This window comes from Sturnira hondurensis, unplaced genomic scaffold, assembly GCF_014824575.4.
Source record: "Sturnira hondurensis isolate 20B ecotype Veracruz unplaced genomic scaffold, ASM1482457v3 Scaffold0015509, whole genome shotgun sequence".
In the NCBI taxonomy this organism is placed as follows: Eukaryota; Metazoa; Chordata; class Mammalia; order Chiroptera; family Phyllostomidae; genus Sturnira; species Sturnira hondurensis.
The window spans coordinates 11,098,507-11,121,169 of NW_028088140.1; the positions used below are offsets into that span (position 1 = coordinate 11,098,507).

At 40.3% G+C, this 22,663-nt stretch overlaps 1 protein-coding gene across 14 annotated transcripts in view; it reads right to left on the reverse strand.

The window, feature by feature from the left end:
* The window catches only part of CACNA1C (calcium voltage-gated channel subunit alpha1 C), a 664,664-nt gene that overhangs the window by 209,986 nt on the left and 432,015 nt on the right, over positions 1 to 22,663 (reverse strand). The gene's annotated exons all lie outside the window — the stretch shown is intronic.

Genomic DNA, 22,663 nt, shown 5'->3' on the forward strand with positions numbered 1-22,663 from the left:
GGTGGGGCTTCCTTTGCTGAAGTTCACTCACACCCTTAGGACACATTTGGGAGGTAAGACCTCCCTGAGAGGGGTGAGGAATTAGCTCTGAAAGCACCTTCTCTGGATAACATGAACAGACCTCTCTTCCTACAGATTTCTGACCAGGGCACTTTCCCTCAGGACCCAAGTCTGAAGAACATCATAGCCTTCCATTCAAAAACCCCATTGACTCATGGACATGGACAACAGCATGGTGATTGCTTGGGGGAAGAGGGTATAAGGGGGTGTAAATGGTAATGGAAAAAATACAATAAAGATGAAATTTAAAAAAACACTGAAGGAAGTTTCATTTAACAGGCATGGAATTTCAGTTTGAGAAGATGAACAAAGTTCTAGACATGGATGGTAGTGGTGGTGGTTGCATGATGCAAGTGGACTTGGAGCCACTAAACTGTGTACTCAAAAATGGTTAAAATTGTAAATTTTGTTATACATATATTATTACAATAAAAAAAATTTAAAGTACCTAGATACCTTTAAAAAAGTAAATGAAAAACTCTATGGGTCTTGTCAGTGCACCCCAAAGGTATGTAGGCTTGTACTGTTAGCTTCTGGGGAGAAGGGCCCCTCACTTATAAGCTCAACCATAAATAACACACCAAGAATGCTCATTTTAAAAAATATTTTACTTATTTATTTTCAGAGAGAGGGGAAGGAAAGGTGAAAGACAGGGAGAGAAACATCAATGTGTGACAGAAACATCAGTTGGTTGTGTCTTGCACGCTCCCTACTGTGGACCTGGCCAGCAACCCAGGCATGTGCCCTAACTGGTAATCAAACCAGTGACCCTTTGCTTCACAGGCTGGCACTCAATCCACTGAGCCACACTAGCCAGGGCATGAATGGTCTTCGTTTAAAGGAGATTTTGCAAGTTTTCATTTGCAAATGCCAAAGAGGTGGCTACAGGCAAGTCACCCCCAGATTACTTCTAATCCTAAGAAAGTTTTCTGTCAACAGTGAGGGCACCAAGTCTTCACATCCTAGAAGAGATGTGGGAGAAAGGTAGGCCCTTCTTCCTTACATGTAGCCAACTGTGCAGAAAATCTGTGGGCCAACCTCTGACACATGTATGATAGGACACTTCCCTCTGAATCACACCACAGAGGGCACTTTCAGTGTTGCTCACTGACTTTCCCACCCCCACCATGGACACCGTTCTACTTCTCTAGGTATTGGAAGCTTCACCTTTGTATTCACCCACTGCCCTCCTCCCTGGGTAAACAAAGGCTGGGTTACCACTCCCCATATGGCAGGGCAGTCATTGGCATTTTTAATCTGGTGGAGTAGTTTTCACAAGGCTAATTAGAAGAATTCTTCCTAACTATAGCCACATTGGGAGAAAATTAATTAATTAGTTAATTAATTAATTAAAAGAGAAAAGCTGGAATAATTTTACCTGTGGAATTAAGGAGTGCTTTGCAGCCTCCCATTAGAACAAGATGTTTTCAGATCCAAATGATTCCATTAATTAGCAACTTGTACACACATTAGCAGTAAAGGATGCCAAGCCACAAGAAAGTTGAAAACTGAACCACAAAGCAACTTTGAGAGGTGTCTGCTGCAGGGAGAGCACACTAAGGGCTACACACAGAAAGGGGAGGGAACCCCATCTGGGCTACCCAGGTCATGGTGGGTCTTTGCCATCAGGCCTTCAGTGCCAGGGCCTCCCATGGCAAGAAAATAGTGGGAGACATAGGATGGGAAACTCTCCGTTGTGCCACGGCCACAGGGTCTGCTCTTAGAATAAAGACTGAATCCTTCTCATGCCCTACAAGGCCCCAGAGGGTCCAGCCCACCTACCTCTCCACCCACTTCCTTCCCCTGGCCCTCATTCTTTGGACTCCTGGTTAAACAGCTCTTCTTTTAGACTCAAATATGACATACTTCTCCCTCTACTCAGCTGTCACAATGCTGTTCCCTAAGCTAGAATGTTTTTCCACCATTCCCTCCTCCTCACTCTTTGACTCTCACCCCAAACATCTATCTTCCCTGGGATCCTTCCCCAAACTCCTAGACTAGAGAAGTTTCCTTTCTTACATGTCTTCTTGGAACCATTTCCTTTCCTTTGGAACATTAGTTTCAGTTTGGAGTTGTGTGTTCATTAAGTGGTTTTGTTTTGTTTTTTTAACATTTACATCTGTCTCTCACATGGGGGTGAGTTTTGCGTAGATGGGAACTGTCCATTCTTTGCACCAAGGCTAAGGCTTAGCTTGTAGCTGAGCACAAGGCAGACAACAGTAAGTGTTAGATGAAGGAATGACACCCAATCTAAGGAAATGCTGCTGCTGTCATGGAGCTCTGGTGGGCTTTGCTGCAATGAGTCTGCTGGACAGGCAGGGATGTGAGTGGCCAGGAAGTTCCTGGGGCTTGCAGACTCGGGCAGAGACTCCTGTGCAGGATGGCAAAGAAGCCAAAAGGAAGTCATGGCACACTGGGGGCTTCCTTTCTATCATAAGGATGCTACAGAATTCCTAGAGTACTGGTCCCTGTCTTTTTTCTCAGTTGGGGTCCACCACACCCATCTGGGCACCCAGGCCAGGAGATGGATCTTCCAGACTCCTCCCTCCATCAATGACCAAGGCCTGTCAGTTTGATTCTTGAGTGTCATAGACAAGTTAAATTATTTTTAGTATATAAACAACATACTAAGTACAGAAAAATGGAAAATATTATAGAGAAATGGGGAAACAATGGGGAACAAAAAGAGAAGGAAATTACTCATTATCCTACCTCCCATGCATAATCAGTGTTAGCCTTTTGCAATATTTTTTGGACATTTTGGCCCATGACCCATTTTCCTCCTTTCCATCCCTTTGGTGTTCATCATTTGGTTAACTGATCTCCCCATGTTCAGTTTTGCCCAATCTTCATGCCACAATTAGAATGCTCTACTAAAGCACAAATCGGAGCATGTTTCTTCCCTACTGAAGTCCCCCAATGACTCCCATCATCTACAGGTAAAATCCACTTGCCTCCTGCCATGATTTGACCACATCTGATTCCAGTTAATACCGTATTGTAGTAATATGCCAAACTGTCTGAACTGTGAGTGCAGTTCATGCCTTCCTTATCTCAACAAATGCTGTTCCCTATGCCTAGAATGCCATTCGCTGACTAACTAAGAGCCCCTGGAGCCTCACCTTATCTCCACATCAGTGCATAGTAGTAACTCAATGCACACAGAGCTAAGTCACAGGTCAGAAGACAGAAACTTCAATGATGAAGGAATTTGAAACCATGCCATCTGATGTTCTTTAGAAGGAACTGAGGGTGTATTGTCAAGAAAAGACAAGACTCATGAAATGGAAAAAAAGTACAGGCAGGGAGAGTGATATCAATGATTTTTACAGGATTTAAACTGTGGTTTTGAGGTAAAGGAGTTTGATGAATTCTGCATGACCATAGGAATGGAACTAGGACCAACTAGGAAGTATTCAGAATGGATTTGGAATCAACACAAATAAAAACTCTCCAAGAAACAGACTTATGTGAAGGTGGTGTGGGCTGCTTTAAAAGGTAGTAGCCTCCCCCTTCTCATAAGTAGTCAACCATTGACTAAATAACCTACTGGGGGAGATGCATTGGTAAGGATTCAGCCTGGGCAAAGGATTTCCTTGGTACACAAAAGCCCCTGTACCCTCACTGACATGTTCTGGAGACTTACCACGGGTCATGTGCAGCTCTCAAAACTCTACCTAGACTATTCTATTTCCTCCTGGCAACAACCCTACGGAGTAGGTATAATTATTCATCATATTTTACAGTTGAAAAAAGTGAGTTGTAGGGAGGTTCAATGGCCTGTCCATAGCTGCACAGCTGGAGACTGGTGACATGGAGTTTAGTGCCAGGTGACCTGGCTCCAGAGCCTGTGAGCTTCCCCGTAGCCTATACACTGTGATTCTCACCCTCCATGATCTATGTCTATGAAGCAGTCACACAGGCTTACAACATCTGCCAGGAAGGTACAGGAGTCTACTTCCTGTTTCCAGAAGAGCCTAGATGTTTCCAAGGCTAGTCCCAGGAAAGGCCTCACGTTTCTGCCTGCTTTCCTCACAGCCAACCTGGGATAGCAGTAACCAGGCTGGTGTGTGAAGGCATGGGGCCAGAATTTCTTCTCTCCAGTCTATTATAAGAATTTGGGTCTCAAGGCCTGGATGCTTGATAGCTTCTTCCTGGACCTGGCTCACAGGTGTCCCACACACAGTTGTTCTAGCTCAAGTTCTAATTTGGAAAACATAGTGACATTTCTCCACCCAAGTTTTCTCCTCAGACAGGTCATGCATATGGCTGAAAAGCAATTGCTAGGCCCTTCTTCAGGGCTGGCTGATCACAATGGTGGAAGTAAATGAGCCCTTGATAAGCCTGGTGAAAGAGCTGTTACAAAATGCCCTGTGAACATAAGATCATAAGGCTTACATATATGATGATTCTATTTTCCTTGCCAGAAATCAGGATACAAGATATGAGAAATACACAAGTACTTATGGATAAAATATTTGATGTGAAAACTATACTGGAAAATTCGAAACATTCAGTTCCACAGAGATTAAGACATAATCTAGAAATCCAGTCTCTACTAATTTGAAGTTCATGTCAGATGACCTTCTCCTCCTGGTGGATGGAAAAACTACCTAATGCCTAGTTGCCAGAATTTCCAGTGAGATGGGCTTTGAGAAGTGGCACCATTAAATGCTGGAATTAGAGAAAGGGCAGAGATGGAGCTTAGAAAACATATGTAACTTTGCCTTTTCTCCTTCTTATATTGCTGCAAGGCCCTCTGGATAAATGCTTTCCCTCTGGGGTCCAACTTGAAAATTCCAGGCTAGGAAAGACTTCTAGGATCTGTATATATCATTCTGTTTTTCCTTAAAATATCAAGGGAAACCACCAATTATGGAAAGCAAAGCTTGGTATCTGCCTTTAATATAGCGTTGAGATTACCCTGGAAAAGACCAGGTGGACTAGAGCTGGTGCTTCCACACTTGTTACAGATAGTCCCCCATGATGGACGCATAGCTGAGGAAACATTATGTTCTTTTGTTTTGTTAAAGAGCATTTCACCAAACTTTGCTTTTGGCAATGAACTATTCTGCTCTGGACCCCAGCAGTAATATCAGGAAAAAGTTTGAAAATTACTTTATGAGTAAGAGCCTGAGAAGAAAGAATGAGAACTTACTGGGGCTGAAAGGTAGCATGCAGAAGTGTGGTCTGGTCAAGAGCTCTGTTTTTTATGCAAACTCTACTCACATAGTCCCCTCTTTAAATCCAATTTTTTTAAAGTCATTCTGCTATGGAATGAAAGGGGGGGAAGGAGAAGTACTTGAAGAGCCCAAAATTAGAGATCTTTGCTAATGTTAGCTTGATTTCACTGTTCAGATTCTACATTGACTTACAGCTTTTTTGTTGGTAGTTAGGAATGTACATTTCATATTCCCAGCTATTCAGACTCCACAGTTCCAGACAAGCATTAGGAAAGCAATAAAAATCATCAAGGAGGTCTGATCACAGAATCCATAAGGAAACAATGCTGAAAATGACTGAACTAGGAGAAGAGAAGTTTGGGCTTAGTGTGGTGGTGGTGCTGGATACAAGCTAGGTATAGATGGAGTCAAAGTTTATCAGAACAGGGAGAGGACTTTGGAATCACCCAACTTGATGACTCAATTTTCACTCCTTCAAAGGGTGCTAATTGAGCTATATTGTATGGGCTACCTGCAGTGACAAAGATAGGAAATACTGTGGGGAACAAAAGGCCCTCAGGCCTTGACCTCACAGAGCACTTAATGGAAGTCAAACATTAATCAAATAATCACACAATTGATACATGATTACAAGCTCTGCTAAGATCTTTAATGGAACAGAAGGGTATCTTAAGGGTCGTCCTTTAGCACTGAGGGTACAGGAATTCTTTCTCAGGAAGGAACTAGAGCTTCCTCCCTCAGGAAGGAAGGTAAAGGCCAAACAATGAAGATGAAGAGGACCTGGCCAAATGAGTGCGCAGGAAGTTGGGTCTAGGCGGAGGAGGCTGAAAGTTCCAGGTGAGGACAGTTGCCAGGATGATTTTGGAGACTCATGGGAGACCCACGACTCCTACCTGTTAGCCTCATGCTTTTCCCTTGCCTTTGCTCTGCCTTTTAAAAAAACGAGTGAAAGGAAATTGGGAAACCAGTTTACTGCTTCTGTACAAAGTCTGAGGAAGCAGAAATCACTTTCACTTCCAGAGGAAAGAATTCAGAAATTACATGAGAAGGGTTCTCCTAACAACTGCCTCATTTGTGAAATGGAGAAAATAATCCCCATCCTGTGCAGCAGAGGGAGCAGAGGAAGGCAGAGCTAAGCCAAGAGGTCTCTATTACTGCTGGTTTTAAGGGGTGCCTTTATCACCACGTTCCCGGGCTGACTCAAGCCAACTGGAGAGCCATGGCATCACCTGCAATGCTGCCACATAGAAAGCCTACATGGAAAGAGATGTCCTACTAGCCTCAAGCCTGGGGGAAAAATGTGCTAAAATGGGACAACACCATTCCTGAAGCAGTCAGTTTTTCCCAATAAAGTTACCAGTGGTTTCACTGATGACTCAGAACTCTACAGTGTGTTGGGGCTATCATTTAGAAGACGCATATCCATCTCCAGGACTGGGGAGGATTCAGGACTGCCCTCCCTAGGACATGCCCAGGAGTCTAGACAACTTCCTGATTTCAGGTGGCTGTCCTCACCTTGCAGAATGGCAGCCAGAAAAACATACTAATAATCCAGAAGTCTGATTATCTGAATGAGGATTAACTGAGAGGGTGACCCACCAAAGCAAGTTATACCTTCCATATTAACCAAATTTGAATGAAATGATAAAATCACTACAAGGTGAGCCAACTCTAAGCTTCTTCACCAGCCTCTCCTCGGACTTGGTGCTGTCTGAAAGAAATGAGTTTCCATTAAAATGATGCTCAAGTAAAGAACATTGCTTTTACCATGTCCATTCAGCCCTCTGGACCTCATTCACCTTGAACCTGAGCCGCTGAGTTTGAGAAAGTGTAGAAGAAACACCAACCTTTCCCAGGAGGGGACTCTATGATGAGGTTTTCCTTCTCCAGGTCCCTTCTCTCTAAGTATGCCCTGACAGAAATGCCATCAGAGGAGTGCCCCCTTTCCATTGTAGAGAAACCAGTACACACATGTACTGGTTTCTTAACTTCTTCCTTTAGGTGTTAAGGTTGCCTTTCTCCAGTGCCACAGACAGCTATGTATCCCTCACTTGGGAACATTCAGATTACCTAAGAAGTATCCTGTGAGTTAGCAGGGGTGGTGGGGGAAAAGGGGCAGTGAAGTGCAGTGGTTAAAGCACAGGGACCCCCCAGAGCCAAATGACTGGGTTGAATCCTGCCTCTACCACTTCTCAGCTGGGTGAACTTGGACAGGCTATTTGACATCATCTTAAAGTGAGGATGATGACAGTACCTACCTTACAAAGTTGCTGAGGGGATTAAACAAGTTAATTCATGTTAAGTGCTCAGAACAATGGCTGGCCCATAGTAAATGCCATTATTGTAAGTGTAGTGAGGCCACCTGTGGAACCCTAAAGTAGTCAACATGCATATGGGATTAACCACATCCAGGATTTTGTTAAAATGCAGGCTTAGATTTGGTCCCTCTGGGTTGGGGCCCGAGTTCTGCATTTCTGACCAGACCCCAGGTGACACTGAAGTTGCCATTCCACAGACTGAACTTTGGGTGCAAGGCCATAGACCTCTCCAGTCATGCTGGGAGGCCACAGCCTCATGTGGCCTGACTGAGGTCTCTGGTGCTCTTAAGCACTCACTGGGTTTACACTGGAGTGGGTGATCCTTGACATAGCACTTTTGTCGAGTAATTTGTATAATTGGCAAAGCATGTGAAGCCAATGTTGGATACAGAAAATGCTACACTCTAACTGGTATGAGGGTCCTACAGGGTCATGTTCTAAAAGCTTTACTTTATGGGTCAACTTCTATTTTTTTTCTAAACACATGATCACTACAGAGGGCAAGAGAGGGACATATGCCTCCACTGCACCACTGGGTAGCAGAAGTGATGGATGCTAGTGTCTCTCCTTCCAGCTACAATAAATTTAAGCTCCAACAGAGTGATGGAAGGGACTCTGACAATTGCAACCCACTGCTGTGAGGTTTCAGCGAGGTAGGTGCAGCTTGACAACAATTTTCCCTCCTGACAGTGGGCCTGTAGCCTGTATCATTACCACTCTTACCAAGCTAGCATCCTTAAATGTCACTTACTGCCTCCAATTGGCAAAGCCATGCCTTTGCAGTGGCCATTACGAAATTCTCTTTTCTCCTTGTCTCCATGACAGTGTGCAGTTTTAGTTTTTCCAATTCTGTAATTAGTTCTTTGCCTCCTTCCTTCCCATCCTCCCTTCTGGACCTCTTTCAGTCTGAGGAATATTACAAAGACAAAAAAGATGAAGTCCCTGCTCATGAGAAGCTTTCAGCTACATGGAGAAGCAGACATGAAAACAGCTGATTGCAGAAGAAGATGACGATGTTCCTAAGAATTTGTCCAAAGACTGTGAAAGCAGAAAGAAGGGAGAAACTATCATAACCTGGGAGAGTAAGACAAAAATTCCAGTGGAGTTATATCAGAGGTGGGGGGAAGCTTCTTTCTGCCCTTTTATTTGGTTAATCTTTTACCCTTTGTGTGTCTCTCTATCTCAACTCTCCCTTTCTCAGGAATTTTATTCACTTGACTCCCTCCTGAACTTTCAATAGTCGCCATTACAAGTGAGTCCAAATTTGCAATAAAATTTTTTGACTTCTCTTTTGAGTAGTTCAGAACGGAGCAGCTCCACAAGCTACTAGATATTTCTACTGGGTAGTACCGAGTTTAGGTTTAGATTTCTTGAGGATAAGGAGGGTGCTCAGTAAATGTCTTTTGACTCTAACTCACTAACCAACTCTGGGTCCTCATATTCCAAAGCCATACATGACTAGAATCTGCAAATGAATTTTCTTTTCAGCATGTGTCGTTGTGACTACCATCATCAATGTTGTTGTCATCCATCATTGTCACCACCATCATCCCCATCATTAGGTTGGGACTATTGACTTATGCTTACTTCTGATCTGTATGAACCATTTCAGACTGGCTAGAAATTGGAGATAAGAAGAACCTCATAGATCATGTTTTGTGCCTTCATTTGGCTAACAGAGCAACAGACAATAGTTTCATAGGCTTAATAACTTTCAAAAGAAAATAGATCTAGAAATAGAAAGAAGGCAGTTCTCTCTGGGTTAAAGAGTAAGTCTGTCAGATTGAGGGTCAAGGGTGCCTGAAGCATTTTCCTACTGAAACAGAGTCTTCCTATTAAGGGGAGAAGAACCCTTGCCTGGAATGCTTTCTTGTAGTCTCAAGTTGTTGGTTTTTTTTCTTGTTCTTATTAAAATGTCCTTATTCATTAGAGGTTTTCATTTATTTTTAATTGAACCTTTCCATGTTAATACATTTCTGCATCCTATAAGTGGTTTGATGAACATTAAAGGAGGTCGTTGTCCTAGGAAAGACATGGTAGATACTCTGTTGCCTAATAAATTTAAAACTATGAGAGTAATTAAAATATCAACCTTCATATTGAATTAATTTTTGTAATTTTTTGGGATGAGAAAAAATAAAAGAACTTCTGATATTAGAAAAAAATTAAATATGGCAAAATGGAGATAAGATGATCCAAACAAACAACACTGATGATAATATTGGCTTCCCCTCTGGAGGATTCAGGATATGCTTTACATATATCATTTCCTTTCATTATTTGACTATCTTGTTAAAGATAAATGGACTAAAATAGATAACTTGTCCAAGATCACACCTTGTAAATGCTAGAGCTGGAGTTAAAAGTGAAGCCAACCTTACTTTAAATCTTCCACTCTTCACCACTGTCGTGGCAAAATGGCAAATACAATACACTACTTCCTGACCCTGTGCCATGGCAGATGTTGTTATTAATCATTGTCTCTCTCCCTCTGGTCCCAAAAGGGGCTTTACAATCCTTCCCAACAGTGTATCTTCCATGACAACACAAATTCACTGGAGGAGATTGGATCATGACTTGGTACCTTCTATACCCCTGCCCTACTGGTGATAAACTGTACCTTTTGGTGATGGGCAGAATAGGAAGCAGACCTCTTTTGGCACCTGCTATGATATAGATGCTTAGACCTGAACTTTTCCTTCTTTTAAAAAACTTCTTGATAAAAATTTGTGAGACATAACATACACAGATGCATAAAAAAAGATGTTAAATTGTATAGTTTATCACAAAACAAACAGCTATGTAACTATCACACAGGTCAAGAAACAGAACATCGCCAGCTCCACAGAAGCCCCACTCATATCCCTTACTGGGCAGTGCCCCTTCCTACATAAAAATAACCAACAGATTATACTTAAATAACAAGATAAAATATAATTCACCACATTAATAAAAGTTCATGAATCTGTCAATAGATTTTGAGAACACCATTTCATAAAATTCATAATTTATTTCCCAATCACTTACATTCTTTTTCATATTTCCAATTCTTTTGCTTCTCTATGCATGGTTCTCAATATTTCCCCCAATCCCTCTACAGTCCAATAGTTCTGTTTTTAGTTATGCCAAGATTTGACCCTCAATCTGACAAATCTTCTTTTATACCCATTTACTGCATTTTTCAAGTGTACTATTGTATTCTTAATTTCTAAGATTTACGTATGGCTCTTTTCCACATCATCTGGTTACTGTGGCACCGAGTAGTGCAGTCTTCCTGGTCACCTGAGCTGGGTGCTACAGGTGGCTCCTGTATGGGTTGTGTGTGCCTTCCTGTTATAGTTGAGCCTGAATTGCTGTTGCCACATCAGTGGGATGGACTTTCCCTTAGGCCGACTGGCTATGAGGAGTGGTTGTGACCAGAGCAGACAAGCTATTGTCCAAGGGCTGACACCACGAAGCAGGATTCTCATTAGCGGGGCTCTGATGCCTGCTAAATCCACCCGTTGGATGTGCTGTATGTGGACCTGGTTGAATGGGACTCTGGTGTGATCTGAAGCCAGCCTCCAGATGTGTTGGTCTGGGTCCTTCTGGGAAGAGTGTCTGGTGTAGGCCAAGGTCAACAGCTGCCTGTGCCCAGCTGAGGTCACCAAGTAGGAGCTACAAAGTGATTTGTAGAATGTTGCCACCTGTTCTGGGCTTGGAGGTACCTAGGAGAGGTCAATCTGTGAACTGAGGCTTGCTGCTATTAGTTTCGGGCTTAGGGCTGCTTAACAAGAGGTACAGGGCATGCTGAGACTAGATGCTGCAATTTGAGGTTTGGGAACCTTTGAGAGATTTTAGGACAGTCTGCAATGTGAGCCAAGACAGGATGTATAAGAAGGCTGCAGAAAGAGGTTCATGCCAGCCTGTAAGCTGGGAGGGGCAGGGCCTCAGGGAATCACCAGAGAAGAATGAATGGTGTTAGCCAAGTTAGCAGAAAGCTCAGACTTGGTGCCTATCTGTGCCTGCCAACTCTGTGGGGTTAAGGCTCAACAAAAGGCATGCTCCTTGATTGCCTGCCTCTGGTGGCCAGGGGCCTTGCATTCCTGGGTCCCACAGCACTATAATAATCAGAAAGACAGTTCTTGGCAGGCTAGTACCCCCTCTCCAGGACACTACACAGACAGTAGACTAAAACTATTTCTTTGTCCTGGAGCTCCAGCCTGAGGGGCAAACTTCATGTTTGCTATGCATTTAGAAGCTATGGATATGCTCTCAAAGAACATAGGCTGGTGGGTGTCATCTTTAACTCCCTGGTTCACTATAGCTTCTGCTACCCAAAGGATTCAGTATAGCTCCTTTGGGTAAGCCACAAAAGGAACTTACACACTAGTCTGAAGCCCCAATTTTTGAAACTGTCACCCCAGCAACACCTCCAGATTGTCCAGGCTGGAGACCAGTAGTTTTTATGCATGTGGTCCCACAAGACTATATATATCTGCATACTTTATAAGCTGATGCCTAAAGGTCTGGCTTTCAATCTGCCTGAAACTAGGTGCTGACTAAGATCTCTCCCCTTGGAATACTGACAAATCTTGGTATACCCTCAACAACTGGGACTTATTGAGAATAAATCAGGCTGCTTAAACAGTCACAAAAGTTTTAAGAGACAACCAAAGCTAGAAGTAGGTAGCTCCTTCAAGACTGAGAGAGGTAGCTGCTAATACATAGAAACAAATGCAAAGAGTCATGCTAAATAAAGAAGTAGAGGAATGTATTTCAATTTTTTTTAAAAAAGATAAAACCTCACAGAAAAAAAAACAATGAAACAGAGATAAGTAACTTACATGATAAAAATTTTAAAGTAATGGTCATAAAGATGCTCACTGAACTTGGGATAAGAATGAATGAATACACTGAGATCTTCAACAAAGAGAGAAAATATAAGAAAGTAATGAACAGAAGTAATAGAGTTGAAGAATACATGAAAAGAACTGAAAGCTACACTAGAAAGGCATGACAATAGGCTGGATGAGATAGAAGGAAGGATCATTGATGTAAAACACAAGGGCAGTGTAACTCACTCAAATAGTACAGTAAAAAAGGAAAATAATTTTTTAAAAGTAGAAATAGGTTGAGATCTATGGAACAACATCAAGAAGAACAAATTTTAATTATAGAAGTCTCAGAAGAACAAAAAGAAAGCTGTAGAAAACTTATTTAAAGTAATAATGGCTGAACACTTTCCCTGAAGAAGGAGACAGACATCCAGATCTAGGAAGCCCTGAGAGTTTCAAATAAGATGAACCCCAAAAGATCCACACCAAGATACATTACAATTAAAATGTCAACAGTTAAATACAAAAAGGAAGTCTTAAAACCAGCATCAGAAAATAAACTTATTGCATACAAGGGAACACCCATAAGACTATCAGGAGATTTTTCAGCAGAAACTTGGCAAGACAGAAGTGAGTGGCCTGATATATTCAAAGTGCTAAAAGAAAAAAAAATCAACCAAGAATACTCTACCCAGCAAAGTTATTTAGAATTGAAGAAAAACCTTACAAAAAAAGCAAAAGCTAAAGGAGTGCATTAAAACTAAACCAACCTTATAACAAATGTTAAGAAAACTTCTTTTAGCTATAAAGAAAGGGCATTAATTAGTAATAAGAAAACAAAAAATATATAAATATCTAACTGGTGATGGTAAATATATATGTATATGTGTACATATATATGTATATAGATAATGGATTAATAATCACTTATAAATCTAGCACAAAGTCTAAAAGACAAAAAGTAGTAAGAATAACTATAATTAAAATAATCAGTTAAAGGATACACACAGTAAAAAGATGTACAATATGACATCAAAAACACAAACGGGGTGGAGGAGTAAAAATGTGAAATTTTAAAATACATTCCAACTCAAGTGGCTATCAACTTAAAATGGATATATATGCTGTTATATGTGAGCCTCATGGTAATTACAAAATGAAACCCATAGTAGATACACAAACGAAAATAAGAGAGAAATCCAAACATAACAATAAAGAAAGTAATCAGAGAACAAGGGAAGAGAGCAAGAGAAGAAACAGGAAGTACAAAACAGGCAGAAAACATTTTAATGTCACTTTTAATGGCAATAAGTACATATTATCCATCAATAATTACATAAAATATAAACGGATTAAAGTCTCCAACCAAAAGTTGAAGAATGGCTGAATGGAATTTTTTTTTAAAATTACCTTCAAATGTAAAGACAAACACAGATTGAAAGTGAAGAGATGGAAAAATGTTCCACACAAATGGCAACCAAAAGAAAGCTGGGTTAGCTATACTTACATCAGACAAAATAAACTACAGGGGTGTCCAACCTTTTGGCATCTCTGGGCCACACTAGAAGAAGAGCTGTCTTGGGACACACATTAAATACACTGTGACCCATAATCACAAAAGCAATCTCATAATGTTGTAAGTACATTTACAATTTTGTGTAGGGATGCATTCACGGCCATCCTTGGCTACACGTAGCCTGTGGGTTGCAGGTAGGACATCCCTGCTTTAAAACGAAGACTGTAATAAAATAAAAGGAAAGGCCTTATGTAATGATAAAGGGGTTAATCCAAAAGAGGATGTAACATTTGTAAATATTAATTCACCCCAAATAGGTGCGCCCAAGTACATAAAGTAAATATTAACAGACCTAAAGGGAGAAAGTGACAGTGACACAATAGTAGTAGGTGTTTTAATACCCCACTTAAATCAATGGATAGGTCATCCAGACAGATAATCAGTAAAGAAATATTAGCCTTAAATGACATTAAATAATATAAACTTAAAAGATACACAGAACATTCCATCCAAAAATAGCAGAATACACATTCTTCTCAAGTATACATGAAACATTCTCCAGGATGGACCATGTTAGGCCACAAAACACGCCTCAATAATTAAACAAGATTAAATCATATCAAGCATTTTTTCTGACTACAATGGTATAAAATTAGATATCAGTTATAAGACAAAAAATGAAAAAATCACACAGATGTAGAGATAAAACAATGTGCTACTGAACAGCCAATAGGCAAATTAAGAAATCAAAGTAGAAGTCAAAGTATACCTTAACACAAATAAAAATGGAAATACAACTTACCAAAATCTATGGGGTGCAGCAAAAGCAGCCCTAAGAGGAAAATTCATAGCAATACAAGCTTACCACAAGAAACAAGAAAAATCTCAAATAAACAATTAAACTTTACACCTCAAGAAACTAGAAGAACAAACACAAGAAACAAATAACAAAGATCAGAGAGAAACTAAATGAAATAGAGACTAAAAGCACAATAGAAATGATCAATAAAACTAAGACCTCTTTCTTTGAAAAAATAAATCAAATTGACAAATGTTTAGCTGAACTTCTTGAGCAAAAAAAGAGAGTTCAAGTAAAAAAAATCATACATGAAAGAAGATTTAATACTTAGCCTTCTCAAACTCTTCAAAAGAAAAAAAATACTGAAGAGGAGCAAATACTTCCAAACTCATTTTATAAGGCCAGTATTATCTTGATACCAAAACTAGAGAAGGACACACAAAAATAAAGAAACTTACAGGCCAATATCCCTGATGAACACATGCAAAAATCCTCAACAAATATTAGGGAACCAGATTAAATAATACATTAAAAAGATTATATACCATGAACAAACTGTAGTCATTCCAGGAATGCAAAAAATCATTCAACATCAGCAAATCAATTAGTGTGATACACCACAGTAACAAAATCAAGGGTAAAAATCACACACAATCATTTCAATAAGTGCAAAAAAATACATTTGGGAAAATTCAACATTCATTTACAATAAAAACTCTTAACAAAGTAGGTATAGTGTGAACAAACCTCAACATAAAAAAGGCCATATATAACAAACCCACAGCAAATATGATACCTAATGATGAAAAACCTCAAGTTTTTCCTCTAAAATCAGAAACAAGAAAAATTGCCCATTGTTGCCACTTCTATTCAACATAGCATTGGAAGTCCTAATAAGAAAAACAAAAGACACCGAAATTGGAAGGTAACCAGTAAAATTCATTAATGGCATGATTATATATGTAGAAAACCCTAAAGATACCACAAAAAAAACCCTGTTAAAACTAATAAGCAAATTCAGTAAAGTTACAGGGTACAAAATCAACACAGAAAAATATATCAGAAAGATATTAAGAAAACTATCCTATTACAATTACATCAAAAGAATAAAGTTGCCAGAAATAACTTTAACAAAAGAGGTGAAAGACCTGTACACTGAAAACTATAACACACTGCTGAAAGAAATTGAAGAAGACATAAATAAATGGAAAGATATTACATGCTCATGGATTAGAAGTAATATTGTTAAAATATTCATATTACCTAAAGCGACCTACAAATTCAATGCTATCCCTATAAAAATCCCAATAGCATTTTTTCACAGATATAGAACTGAGAATCCTAAAATTTGAATAGAATTACGGAGACCTTAAATAGAGAAAGCAACCTTAAGAAGAACAAAGCTTGACACATCATGTTCCCTGATATCAAAGTATATGAATAAAGCTGTAGCAATCAAGACAGTATGGTACTGACATAAAAACAGATACATAGATGAATGAAACAATAAAAATCCCAGAAATAAACTCATGCACATATGATCAATTAATTTACAACAAATGAGGCAAGAATATACAATAGGAAAAGGACGGTCTCTTCAATTAATGGCTTTGAAAAAGCTGGACTGCCACAGCCTATCATCATATGACAAAGTATCACAACCTATTTCCTTGTGATCTTCCTGGCAGTAAAATCCTCACTTGGCAGATCACAAAAGGGCTAGAAAAAACCTGTCCAGCCTAAGTGGGCTGTACTTATGGAGGCTAAACCAACGGACAAGAACAGAGCCAAAAACACACAAATGTGCTTCCCCTACCCCTCCACCCACCAAACCTTTTCCGCCCTTCTTGGAAGAGCCTGATCAAGGCAGCTAAATTAATTCAGAATGACTCTGCCAGTGGCATCTGGCTACAGAAAAGCAGTGCTGGGAACAAACAGGTCAGAAGACCATAGCCTGCCACTTCCAATCCATGGGAAAGGTGACCTGAAACCAAGACCACTGGGTCACAAAGGGGATACCCACCTCTTCAAGGAGTATGGGGTATTTTCCATGGCCAAGGTGACACTGCCCCACAGAGATCCCAGAAGTCCCAGTAGTGCAGGTAAAAAATAAAAATAAAAACTTGCCTACTGGAAAACAAAAGATTCTGTGTATCACACTGCTAAACAGTAAAATCTCAAATAATTTAAAAATATTAAAAAAACATTTCATTCCCACAAATGATCAGGCAGATAAATAATCCACAAAGCACATTTATAGCCAAGAACGTAACCAAGGGAATTTAGAAAGAAAATAAAAAATACACAGAAAAAAACCTTAAAGACTAGGAAGACTGTGATTGAAATGATAGAATTCAAGACTTCAGTTTAGAGAAACATAAAAGCGGAGGGGGAAAAGACTGAATTTGCACAGGTGGACAGAGATAAGATGCAATGAGAAGAAAAAGGACTATTGTACACATGAAGTGTTTTTCTGCATAAACCCAATGGTAACCACAAAAAAATCTAGAACTGAGACATATAAGGTAAAAAAACCCCAAATATCATAGACTATCACTAAATTAAAATAACACAGAGAAACATAAAATAAAAGAAACAATAGAGATACAGAACTACCAGAAAAAGAAAAGATTAAATGGCTATAGGAAACTCTCATATATAATTAATTACTTGAAATGTAAATGACTGAACTAACTAATTAAAAGGCACAGAGTAGTGATGAATCAAAAAACAAAACCCAACTATATGCCGCTTTCAGGAGACACATCTCAGCTGTAAGGACAAACATAAACTCAAAGTGAAGGGGTGGAAAATAATATTCCAAGCAAATGGCATCCAGAGAAAAGTGGGTGTAGCCATACTTACCATGCGTGTCTGGAAAAAGTACAACCACGTTAATATAATGAAAATGGTTTGTGTGAGATTTATGTAACCTGGCAGCCAAGGAGAGTGGACTACTGCAAAGTGCATATGTGAACAATAACCACTTCACTGTAGTAGGTCAGAGGAGGCAGTAGATGCCACTGAGTTACCATGTGTACTGTGTGGGTATCGTATTCAAAATGACTGAGTGAGTAGTGAAATGAATCTACATCAAATTTTTCATTAAGCCTGAACATTCCTCTGCAGAAACTATTTGGATGATTCAGAAAGCTGCAGCTGAGGTCAGCTGGTGATGGTCAGCTTCATCATGACAAGGCACTCATGCATCATGTCTCATGTAGTTTTTTGGTGAGGCATCAAATCACCCAGGTAACTCAGCCCCTCTATTGCCCAGATCTGGTGCACTGTGACTTCTGGGTTTTCCCAAAACTAAAATCACCTTTGAAAGGGAAGAGATTTTAGACCATTGATGAGATTCAAGAAAATGTAACGAGGCAGCTGATGGTGATTGGGAGAATTGTGTGAGGTCTCAAGGTGCCTATTTTAAAGGGGACTGAGGCATCATTGTCCTGTGTACAATGTGTCTTGTATCTTGTATCTCCTTCAATAAATGTCTCCATTTTTCATATTACATGGGTGAATACCTTTGGAGAGACCTCATATAGCAGATAAAATTTCAAGATTAAAAAGGTAACAAGAGGCAAAGATGGATATTTATGATGATAAAACACTTATTAATATATATGCACCCAACCTGGGAGCACCCAAATGTATAAAGCAACTACTAACATAACTAAAAGGAGAAACTGATAAAAACACAATTACAGGGTCCTAAATACTCCATAGGTAGCAATGGATAGATCACCCAAACAGAAAATCAATGAAGAAATATCAGCCTTAAATGACACATCAGACCAAATAAATATAATCAGTATTTGCAGAGCTTTTCACCTCAGAACACCAGAATATGCATTCTTCTCTAGTGCACATAAAACGTTCAAGAATAGACCATATGTTGGGGCACAAAATTAGCCTCAACAAATGTAAGAAGACTGTAATCACAACAAGCGTATTCATCAACCACAATGCTTTGAAACTGGAAAGCAATTGCAAAAAAGAAAGCTGAAAAAACACCAATATGTGGTGATTGAGCAACTTGATACTAAACAATGACTGCATCAAAGAAGAAATAAAAGAGGAGATCAAAAGATATGCAGAGACAAACAAGAATGATAATACGATATATCAAAATTTTGGGAATACAGCAAACGTAGAAATAAGAGTAAAGTTTATAGCATCACAGTCCTACCTCAAGAAAGAAGAATTAAGAAAAATCTCAATAAACAACCTAATATTTCACTTTAAAGAACAAGAAAAAGAAGAACAAATAAAGTCCAAAGTAAGTAGAAGAAAGGGAATAATAAAAATTACAGCAGAATTAAATGAAATAGAAAACTAAGAGACAACATAAACAATGCAACAAAGACCTTATTCTTCGAAAAGACTGACAAACCTCTGGCTAGACTCACTGAGGAAAGAAAGAGGAAAGATTCAAATAAACAAAATCAGAAGTGAAAGAAAAGTTACCACAGACACCACAGAAATACAAAGAACTGTACAATATATTATGAAAGTCTACATGCCACCAAATTTGATAGCCTAGAAGAAATGGACAAGTTCTCTGAAATATATAACCTTCCTGCAGTAAATCATGAAGGACTAGAAAATGTAAATAGATGGACAAACAGTAAGGAAATTGAAACAGTCATCAACCCCCCTCAAAAAGTAATAGTTGGGGACCAGATGACTTCAGTAGTGAATTTTACCAAATATTCAAAGATCAAACATGTATCCTTCTCAAACTCTTCCACAAAACTGAAGAAGAGATGATACTTCCTAATTTATTTTAGGGACCAACATTATCTTGATACAAAAGCCTGGCAAGGACAACACACACACATACACAAATTACACACCAATATGTCTGATGAATATAGATACAAAAATTCTAAATGAAATGCTAGCAAATTGAACACAACAATGACTTAAAAAGATAAACATCACCATCAAACGAAGGTTCATTCCAGGGGCACAATTATATTGTTATATTATATTATTATATTGTCTATTATAATCAAAAAGATCAATATGATACATTAAATTAACAAAATAAAGGATAAAAATCACATGATCAGGACTCCCAGCCAAGATGGAGGTGTAGGTAGATACATTTTGCCTCCTTGCACAACCAAAAGAAGGACAATAACAAACTTAAAAACAAAAAAAAACCCCAGAACTGCCAGAAAATCCAACTGAATGAAGTCTGACAACCAAGGAGTTAAAGAAACATTCATCCAGACCAGCAGGAGGGGCAGAGATGGGCAGCTGGGGCAGAGAGGACATGTGGCAAGGCAGTGGCTGGTGGACAGGGCAAGATGGCTGCTGGCAGACTGGGTAATCCCACATTTGACTGCGGATAAACTGGGAGGAAAAACTGGGGAGCAAGTTAGACCACACCTCCCAGGGTTCCAATGTGGGGAAAGAAAGCCTCAAAACCTCTGACCGAAAAAGCCTGTGGGAGTTGTAGTGTCAGGAAAAACCCCAGCCTTGTAGGACAGTTCATTGGAGAGACCCACAGGGCCCTAGAATGTACACAAACCCACTCACATAGGAATCAGTACCAGCAGTGCCCAATTTGCTTGTGAGTAGCAGAGGAAGTCACTGAAAGCAGTGGAGAGACAGGCAAGCAGCATTGGTCCATCTCGGACACCTCCCTAACATACAGCCCCCCATGCAGTGATGTGGTTTGCCCCCCCACAACAAATATCTAAGGATATACTTCTTACTACGTAACAGGAGCACTGAGACAAAAAAATACAACCTGAATGAATGGAAGAACAAATCAAAGCTCCAGAAAAAGTACAACTAAGTGATGAAGAGATAGCCAACCTATCAGATGCAGAGTTCAAAACACTGGTAATCAGGAAGCTCACAGAAATTGTTGAGTGTGGTTGCATAATTGATGAAAAAGTGAAGGCTACGAAAAGGTGAAATAAAGGAAAATGTACAGGGAACCAACAGTGACAGGAAGGAAATCTGGACTCAAATCAATATTGGATTTGGAATAAGAGGAAGAAAAAAAGCAAACATTCAACCACAACAGAATGAAGAAACAAGAATTCAAAAAAATGATGAGAGGCTTAGGAACCTCCAGGACAACTTTAAAAGCTCTAACATCCAATTTGAGCTTCCAAGATGGCGATGGAGTAGGACAGAGTGGATTCCATTTCCCAGTACACATGGGAGAAAATCCTGGCTGATCTACGGAGGAACGGCACAAACAGCCACAGTTCCCCAGCATATATGAAAATAAGAGACCAGAAATCCTAGGGAACACTGGAAATCCAGACGGTAAGGAGACGGCTGCGGTACAGTAGAGTCTCAGGGACCGGAGCAAAGACAGCAGCAGGGGCTTCAGCCGGGCGCACAGCACCTGGAGCCCAGTGCCTGGTACACGATGCCCGGCGAGCCTTGGCTGGCACCGAGCGCTCAGCACCCAGCTCCCGGTGCATCTAAAGGGGACTCTTTGGGAGCCCCAGGCCTGCAGAAGGGTTCTTGGGAGAGAGCTGGGTTATCAGCTCCCTCCCTCCCTGGCCAAGCAAGTTAGGGCGCCGGGAGAGACTTGTTTGCTAAAGTTTCCAGAGAGGGTGTTGAGGACAAAGGGCCAAGATCAACTGCGGACACTGTGGTCTCCAGCTTGGGAGAATTGAGAAGCACAGTGTCAGGCTCTGACTCTGATAGTCACTGGTCTGGCCGGGGGATTAAGCTGTGCTGAGAGGCAGGCTTTCTAAAGGAGAAAGTTTTGGGAAAGTAAACTGAAGGATTCTCCTGCGACAGCCGCTTGGCCTGCTCCCCACAAGCCTGGCAGCGAACCGTAGGTTGGGCAGAGGGCCTGGAGTTCCCCCACAGAATTCGGACAGGTCTGCACCTGAGCCTGCAGGACCCAGGCAGCCTGGCCGGTGGGTGAGGGCATGCGCACCCCGCACCCCACCCCATAGTGATGACCCCTGGGGAAAAAGTGCTTTGAGAAAGACCTAGATCCCGTTCGTTCGTGGGGTGCTGGGGAGAGGCACCGGGTTGGCTCTTGGAAGAGCGCTCACAGAAAGACCACACCAATCACCCCGGTTTGGCCAATTTGAAACAAACAAGAGATGTTTTAAAAGTAATCTTTTATCTTTTAAATGTTATTGTTTTATCTTTCAATACTTTTTCCCTCTTTTCTTCTTTTCTGTTTTATTCCTTCTTCCTTTCTTTCCAAACTTACCACTTTTTCCTCCCTTTTCTTGCCTTTTATTTTCCTTTTACCCACAAGTGACACAAACAACTTGGAACTGCAAAAAGACCAGAATTAGATCCAAAGAGGGGGCATCCTAACAGTAGAGAGAGAAAGACAAATTTCACTTTGCTATAGCAGAGAAGCCACAAGTTGCTGCATATTAGTATTATTATTTTTTCATTATTCTCACTTCTGCTATATTTTACTAGTATCTTTGCATTCCTCCTCTTTCTGTATAGGCTTCTTTGCCTTGGCTGGTTACATTGTACCACTTCACAGGTTTCCCCTGTTCTCTCCTCCACAGTGCATTGCCAATTTTCTATACTTCACACCACTTGTTTTCATTTAGCACACTACCCAGAGTTCTATAGCCCCTATTCATGTTATCCAGATCACAGAGAGTCTGTCATATGATTGTTGCTCTAATATTATTGCAAATAATAGCTGTTCTATACAAATATAAATACTTCACAACACATCTCCCGGATCTTAGTACACTTCAGTTTCCTGAATTCTATTACTAGAGTGATTAACTCTATTTGCTCACACACTACACCTATTTACTATTCTTTACTCTCACCTTACCTCAGAATCTGACCACCCACAACCTCACTGATCTAACACACAAGGCTTCCCTTCCCAACAAGAGACTTACCTTTTGTCCATCGTCTCTTAAAAGTGGCAAGTTGGGTTGAAGATTACAGTTAACACTATATATAGCCTAAATATATTCTATCTCTTCTCTACTGGC